We start from the raw sequence: 8,621 nt of genomic DNA, 5'->3' as shown, positions 1-8,621 counted from the left end.
ACGGCTAGCGGCCGACGGTGCTGGTGGTGAACGGCAAATCCGATGTTCTAAGGATCAACACGCCATTGGAACCTGAAACGTAAGATCTATGAGCCAGGGCAAATTGGATGTGGTTATTGGTGAGATGTCAAGATTAAAGATAGACATTTTGGGCGTCAGTGAACTGAAATGGACTGGAATGGGCCACTTCACATCAAATGACCACCAGATCTACTACTGTGGACAAGAGGACCACAGAAGAAATGGAGTAGCCTTCATAATTAATAGTAAAGTGGCTAAAGCACTGCTTGGATACAATCCAAAAAACGATAGAATGATCTCAATTCGAATTCAGGGCAAGCCATCTAACATCACAGTGATCCAAATATACGCCCCAACCACAGATGCTGAAGAAGCTGAAGTAGAGCAGTTCTATGAGGATCTGCAGCACCTACTGGACAACACACCTAAAAGAGATGTTATTTTCATCACGGGAGACGGGAATGCTAAGGTGGGCAGTCAAATGACACCTGGAATTACAGGTAAGCGTGGCCTGGGAGAACAAAACGAAGCAGGATATAGGCTGATAGAATTTTGCCAAGACAACTCACTCTGCATAACGAACACTCTCTTCCAGCAACCTAAGAGACGGCTTTATACATGGACTTCCCCAGATGGACAACACCGAAATCAGATTGACTACATCCTTTGCAGCCAAAGGTGGCGCACATCTATACAGTCAGTAAAAACAAGACCTGGAGCTGACTGTAGTTCCGATCACGAACTTCTTCTTGCACAATTTAGGATCAGACTAAAGAGATTAGGGAAGACCCACAGATCAGCTAGATATGAGCTCACTAATATTCCTAAGGAATATGCAGTGGAGGTGAAGAATCGATTTAAGGGACTGGACTTAGTAGATAGGGTCCCGGAAGAACTATGGACAGAAGTTCGTAACATTGTTCAGGAGGCGGCAACAAAATACATCCCAAAGAAAGAGAATACCAAGAAGGCAAAATGGCTGTCTGCTGAGACACTAGAAGTAGCCCAAGAAAGAAGGAAAGCAAAAGGCAACAGTGATAGGGGGAGATATGCCCAATTAAATGCAAAATTCCAGAGGTTAGCCAGAAGAGATAAGGAATTATTTTTAAACAAGCAATGCGCGGAAGTGGAAGAAGACAATAGAATAGGAAGGACAAGAGACCTCTTCCAGAAAATTAGAAACATTGGAGGTAAATTCCAGGCCAAAATGGGTATGATCAAAAACAAAGATGGCAAGGACCTAACAGAAGAAGAAGAGATCAAGAAAAGGTGGCAAGAATATACAGAAGACCTGTATAGGAAGGATAACAATATCAGGGATAGCTTTGACGGTGTGGTCAGTGAGCTAGAGCCAGACATCCTGAAGAGTGAGGTTGAATGGGCCTTAAGAAGCATTGCTAATAACAAGGCAGCAGGAGACGATGGCATCCCAGCTGAACTGTTCAAAATCTTGCATGATGCTGTCAAGGTAATGCATGCTATATGCCAGCAAATTTGGAAAACACAAGAATGGCCATCCGATTGGAAAAAATCAACTTATATCCCCATACCAAAAAAGGGAAACACTAAAGAATGTTCAAACTATTGAACAGTGGCACTCATTTCACATGCCAGTAAAGTAATGCTCAAGATCCTGCAAGGTAGACTTCAGCAATTCATGGAGCGAGAATTGCCAGAGGTACAAGCTGGGTTTAGAAAAGGGAGAGGAACTAGGGACCACATTGCCAATATCCGCTGGATAATGGAAAAAGTCAGGGAGTTTCAGAAAAACATCTATTTCTGTTTTATTGACTATTCTAAAGCCTTTGACTGTGTGGACCATAACAAATTGTGGCAAGTTCTTAGTGGTATGGGGATACCAAGTCATCTTGTCTGCCTCCTGAAGAATCTGTATAACGACCAAGTAGCAACAGTAAGAACAGACCACGGAACAAGGGACTGGTTTAAGATTGGGAAAGGAGTACGGCAGGGCTGTATACTCTCACCCTAACTATTCAGCTTGTACGCAGAACACATCATGCGACATGCTGGGCTTGAGGAATCCAAGGCTGGAGTTAAAATCGCTGGAGGAAACATTAACAATCTCAGATATGCAGATGATACCACTTTGATGGCTGAAAGCGAAGAGGAACTGAGGAGCCTTATGACAAAGGTGAAAGAAGAAAGTGCAAAAGCTGGTTTGCAGCTAAACCTCAAAAAAACCAAGATTATGGCAACCAGCTTGATTGATAACTGGCAAATAGAGGGAGAACTTGTAGAAGCAGTGAAAGACTTTGTATTTCTAGGTGCGAAGATTACTGCAGATGCTGACTGCAGTCAGGAAATCAGAAGACGCTTAATCCTTGGGAGAAGAGCAATGACAAATCTCGATAAAATAGTTAAGAGCAGAGACATCACACTGACAACAAAGGTCCGCATAGTTAAAGCAATGGTGTTCCCCGTAGTGACATATGGCTGCGAGAGCTGGACCATAAGGAAGGCTCAGAGAAGGAAGATCGATGCTTTTGAACTGTGGTGTTGGAGGAAAATTCTGAGAGTGCCTTGGACTGCCATAAGATCAAACCAGTCCATCCTCCAGGAAATAAAGCCAGACTGCTCACTTGAGGGAATGATATTAAAGGCAAAACCGAAATACTTTGGCCACATAATGAGAAGACAGGACACCCTGGAGAAGATGCTGATGCTAGGGAGAGTGGAGGGCAAAAGGAAGAGGGGCCGACCAAGGGCAAGGTGGATGGTTGATATTCTAGAGGTGATGGACTCATCCCTGGGGGAGCTGGGGGTGTTGACGACCGACAGGAAGCTCTGGCGTGGGCTGGTCCATGAAGTCACAAAGAGTCGGAAGCGACTAAATGAATAAACAACAAAATAAATATTCAACTAGCATCTGTCAGAAGCACTATAACTGCTCTAGGTAAGAAAACAAGAAAATCAGTTGCCAGATCCCTGGGTGGCCTGGGGCAATTTGCTCAGTCTGATTGGTGTGAACTGGAAGAAACAATACCAGGTACTGTATATGAAACCTAATGCACTGAAGGTAAACTAGAAAAAGCTGAAGGAGTAAGATTAGAATGTCATGTGAATTCTGAAATCCAATGCAACTACAGCATTCCTACACCACGTGAATGTAGCAATCAGAAACAGAATCTCTCAAATTATTTGAGACACTTCTGTTTCTTGTTAGAAAGATACAAACATTTGAATGGATATTCCTAATTTAAAAGGAAATAGTTCTTAGGCTTTCTTCTGGGTAAACATACTTAAGATTATGCTGTTAAATATCCTAAGGAGTTGAAAAAGGTAACAATAGTGAAAGACAAAATGCATACAATGCAAATGAAAGCTCCTTCAGATTAAGGTCACATCTGCACAATGCAATTTGCATATCATGACCATCTGAAAAGGAAGGAAGTGTTATGGTTCTCCCTGAACACTGTTCACACTTTGTGCTCGTCCCAGCTTCTGCACACCAAGCAGTTCGAAAACATGCAAATGTGAGTAGATTAATTGGTACCGCTTCGGCGGGAAGGTAACGGCGTTCCGAGTCGTCATGCTGGCCACATGACCCGGAAGTGTCCTATGGACAACGCTGGCTCCAAGGCTTTGAAACGGAGATGAGCACCGCCCCCTAGAGTCGGACACGACTGGACTTTACGTCAAGGGAAACCTTTACCTTTACCTTTTATTGTCCTTCAGTTTTCAAGAACATTTTGTTATATACCTTTGCTGATACAACTATTCAACTATTCACAGTTTGGGAGGCCATGTGAGCATCAGCAAAAGAGTGGGTGGGCGGGAAGGAATGCATAATAATACAGATTTTAATTAAAAATGCATGTCAGTGTGATGTAGGGCTACAGTGTTGGACTAGGGCTGGGAAATTCCAAGTTCAAGTTCACCCTCAGTCATGAAAACTCACTGGGTAGCTCTGGAGTAGTCCCTCTCTCAGCCCAACTACTCGAGCAGTAGTTGTGGCGACAAAATAAAAGGAGATTCCAGGTGTGTCCATGGGGGTTGAGGTCAGACCTGAGTGCACAACTGAAGCCCTGCCCCTTCCTTACATGCATTGCACAACATGGAAGCTGCTTTGGGAGCTCAAGGAAGAAAGGTGGGATGTATAATGTAACCAATAAATAAAATTAAAAAGTCACCTTGAATGTTTACACAAGCACAAAGACAGGATTTCCATTTAATAACAAAACAAATCTAATAAATAACTAAACAAAAATAATGTTTGCAATACTACCATTTAAATAGTAATATAGTATCTCTGACTATAACAGCTGTAATGAAGTGATCTTTGTGTCTGTTAGTTTGTGTCTTTCCAGGAGCTGTTGTTGTCTTGATCAACGCAATACAAAGTCCCTGCTCTTCATCTGACTGTTTTCTTTAAGCCAGCTTTGAACTAAGCAGCCCTACAAGATGGAGAGTTGTCCTCTGATGCGCATCAAATAGCACAAATCTTTTGGTAGAGTAGGACATCTGAGTCTTCTAATGAGTCTTCTACTCCTTGAGGATGAAGAAGTCACATCTGTAGTTCATAGCTTCATGATTACATACAGATGCAGAGGACATGGTTTCTTGTAGGGCCAAACTGCTAAAGGCTTTATAGGTCAAAATCACGACTCTGGACTGTACCCAGCACCCTAGAGAAAACAAAATCCCAAGTATTGCCATAATGTACTCTTGTGATCTACAACAGCAAGAGAGTGGACTTGTGTTTCTCTCAGAACAGTAAGAAGGGTAGCTCCAAGTGTCTAGCTTTGGAACAGGTGTTTCAATAAAAAGGAGAACCGGGCTGCTAGGTATAATCAGTATTGGGTTTGTTCTACTTCTAAATTCCAGAATATATCAGATGTTCTTGGGGCTTCATCTTGGAAGGTTGTTTATGGGAAATTGGTTCAACAATAACAGGTTTTCAGAATGAATGGGCTCTTTTCCAAAGCACTGCAATTTACTTCTAAAGGGCTTCTATTGCTTCCTCTGAAAATATTTGAATAGCTCAAGGCTTGGCACTTGGACTGATCTGTTTGATTCTACCTTTTCCAGTGTTTGAGAACAATACAACTCAGGGCAGCATGCCTATCATGGAATGCTTTACATTTTTCTTAAAGAGGACTGTGGCCTTTTATAGCCCCAGAAACGGCATTTAGAGTTAAGAAGGTAGAATAGGAATATTATGTGGGTAAACATCTAGTATTCCAAATTTGCACCCAGACCTACCTCACCTCTGGACATGCCTAAGAAAATGTTGGTATATAAACTCAACCAACAGGTTCCATTGCTTCATACCAAACCAAACTAATTCGTTTTGTTAAAAAAAGGCACAGCTTCATTCTTACATAATAGGAACATAAAGTTGCAGATAGGAATTTGTGCAAGTAAACTCTGGCTTTTCTGGAGAGCAAAGGAGAGGTTACAAGTCTTTAGCTGTACTAAAAGCTGGAGAGGCTGTAATTTTCATGACTAACGTTAGTCACTAAAATGACTAAGAATCACCACACCATATATAATCATGCACTATCATCTCTGTGTGGGAAACCTAATCTTTTATCATACTTTAATCAGCCTGATTAACCGAACAAAAAAATGGATGGTTATCCAGGCTGTCTGAACAGTGCTTACTGGTACTAACCTGAATAAGGTAATATTAAATATATACTGCCTAATTTTTAAAACACAGTTTGTTGAATAAGGCTAAGTTTAGACCACAGTAATATTTGTACATACATTATCTCTCTTTCTCTCTCCACAATGGTGGGATGCACACAACACAAACCATATTATGTCGTAGTACACTGCATAAACCCAAGCTGTCTTTAACAATGTTGCTGGATGACTGTTTATGTAACATAAGATATTCAAAATTGTGGAATTTAAATATAGTCACTGATAATCACAGTGATAAAGACAACTCTGCTAAATTGGTAACAAAGCTCATCCAGTCTACTTCCTACAGCAGACAACCAGCTTGTGTGGGAGGTACATCCTCTTGTTCAACTACCTTAACAACCGGAACTAGGTTTACAAAACATTCCATCCTGAAAGGTGATTGGCTATTTTATCATGAGAACCCAACCAACCTAATTAATTCAATAAACTATGACTCAATTACTATGCATTAATGTGTTGTAAAGAACACTTTTTGATTTTGGAAATATATAGGCACCATTGATAGCCCTACCCTAAGTAAATGTGAGGTTCTTATCAACATTAATATCAATCACAGACTTTCATTAGATTTTTTTTTTTCAATTTTCAATTGCGATTGTAAACAGCTATTCATGAGTTAATTTAACTGATACAGTTTATAGACATTTTGTTTCTTTTTTCAACATACCAGTTTCATGATGCAGAAAGGGCAAAATACACTTAAAAGTTCTTTATTTTTAAAACTTCCAATCCTTATCATATCAAGATAGTTAGAAATATAAGCTCAGGTACTCTTCAAATCAGGCTTTTTTTTTAATCCAGTAAAGGCTAGTTTACAGCCAAACATATGTATTTGTTCAACAGTAATATGACTGACTGAAGGAAGACTCTCCCAATAACAGTAGACTAAAATTTAATTGAGCCAACCATTTTCTTCCATACCAGGGCCCCTAGATGCCTTCAGAAAGCTTAATAAAAGGTTGTAAATTCAAAAGCCTACTTTCACCCAAGCACACCATACTCAACAGTATATGGTCACCAGTAACTGATACTCCATTTGACTGGGGTTAAATTATTTTAGAACAACTTCTTGCACAATTTAGGATCAGACTAAAGAGATTAGGGAAGACCCACAGATCAGCTAGATATGAGCTCACTAATATTCCTAAGGAATATGCAGTGGAGGTGAAGAATCGATTTAAGGGACTGGACTTAGTAGATCGGGTCCCGGAAGAACTATGGACAGAAGTTCGCAACGTTGTTCAGGAGGCGGCAACGAAATACATCCCAAAGAAAGAGAAAACCAAGAAGGCAAAGTGGCTGTCTGCTGAGACACTAGAAGTAGCCCAAGAAAGAAGGAAAGCAAAAGGCAACAGTGATAGGGGGAGATATGCTCAATTAAATGCAAAATTCCAGAGGTTAGCCAGAAGAGATAAGGAATTATTTTTAAACAAGCAATGCGTGAAAGTGGAAGGAGACAATAGAATACGAAGGACAAGAGACCTCTTCCAGAAAATTAGAAACATTGGAGGTAAATTCCAGGCCAAAATGGGTATGATCAAAAACAAAGATGGCAAGGACCTAACAGAAGAAGAAGAGATCAAGAAAAGGTGGCGAGAATATACAGAAGACCTGTATAGGAAGGATAACAATATTGGGGATAGCTTTGACGGCGTGGTCAGTGAGCTAGAGCCAGACATTCTGAAGAGTGAGGTTGAATGGGCCTTAAGAAGCATTGCTAATAACAAGGCAGCAGGAGACGATGGCATCCCAGCTGAACTGTTCAAAATCTTGCAAGATGATGCTGTCAAGGTAATGCATGCTATATGCCAGCAAATTTGGAAAACACAAGAATGGCCATCCGATTGGAAAAAATCAACTTATATCCCCATACCAAAAAAGGGAAACACTAAAGAATGTTCAAACTATTGAACAGTGGCACTCATTTCACATGCCAGTAAAGTAATGCTCAAGATCCTGCAACAGTAAGTAGCAGACCACGGAACAACGGACTGGTTTAAGATTGGGAAAGGAGTACGGCAGGGCTGTATACTCTCACCCTACCTATTCAACTTGTATGCAGAACACATCATGCGACATGCTGGGCTTGAGGAATCCAAGGCTGGAGTTAAAATCGCTGGAGGAAACATTAACAATCTCAGATATGCAGATGATACCACTTTGGTTGATGGCTGAAAGCGAAGAGGAACTGAGGAGCCTTATGATGAAGGTGAAAGAAGAAAGTGCAAAAGCTGGCTTGCAGCTAAACCTCAAAAAAACCAAGATTATGGCAACCAGGTTGATTGATAACTGGCAAATAGAGGGAGAACATGTAGAAGCAGTGAAAGACTTTGTATTTCTATGTGCGAAGATTACTGCAGATGCTGACTGCAGTCAGGAAATCAGAAGACGCTTAATCCTTGGGAGAAGAGCAATGACAAATCTCGATAAAATAGTCAAGAGCAGAGACATCACACTGACAACAAAGGTCCGCATAGTTAAAGCAATGGTGTTCCCCGTAGTAACATATGGCTGCGAGAGCTGGACCATAAGGAAGGCTGAGAGAAGGAAGATCGATGCTTTTGAACTGTGGTGTTGGAGGAAAATTCTGAGAGTGCCTTGGACTGCAAGAAGATCAAACCAGTCCATCCTCCAGGAAATAAAGCCAGGCTGCTCACTTGAGGGAATGGTATTAAAGGCAAAACTGAAATACTTTGGCCACATAATGAGAAGACAGGACACCCTGGAGAAGATGCTGATGCTAGGGAGAGTGGAGGGCAAAAGGCAGAGGGGCCGACCAAGGGCAAGGTGGATGGATGATATTCTAGAGGTGATGGATTCGTCCCTGGGGGAGCTGGGGGTGTTGACGCCTGACAGGAAGCTCTGGCGTGGGCTGGTCCATGAAGTCACAAAGAGTCGGAAGCGACTAAATGAATAAACAACAACAA

This window comes from Candoia aspera, chromosome 7 (assembly GCF_035149785.1).
Source record: "Candoia aspera isolate rCanAsp1 chromosome 7, rCanAsp1.hap2, whole genome shotgun sequence".
Lineage (NCBI taxonomy): Eukaryota > Metazoa > Chordata > Lepidosauria > Squamata > Boidae > Candoia > Candoia aspera.
Note: the sequence above shows the minus strand (reverse complement) of the source record.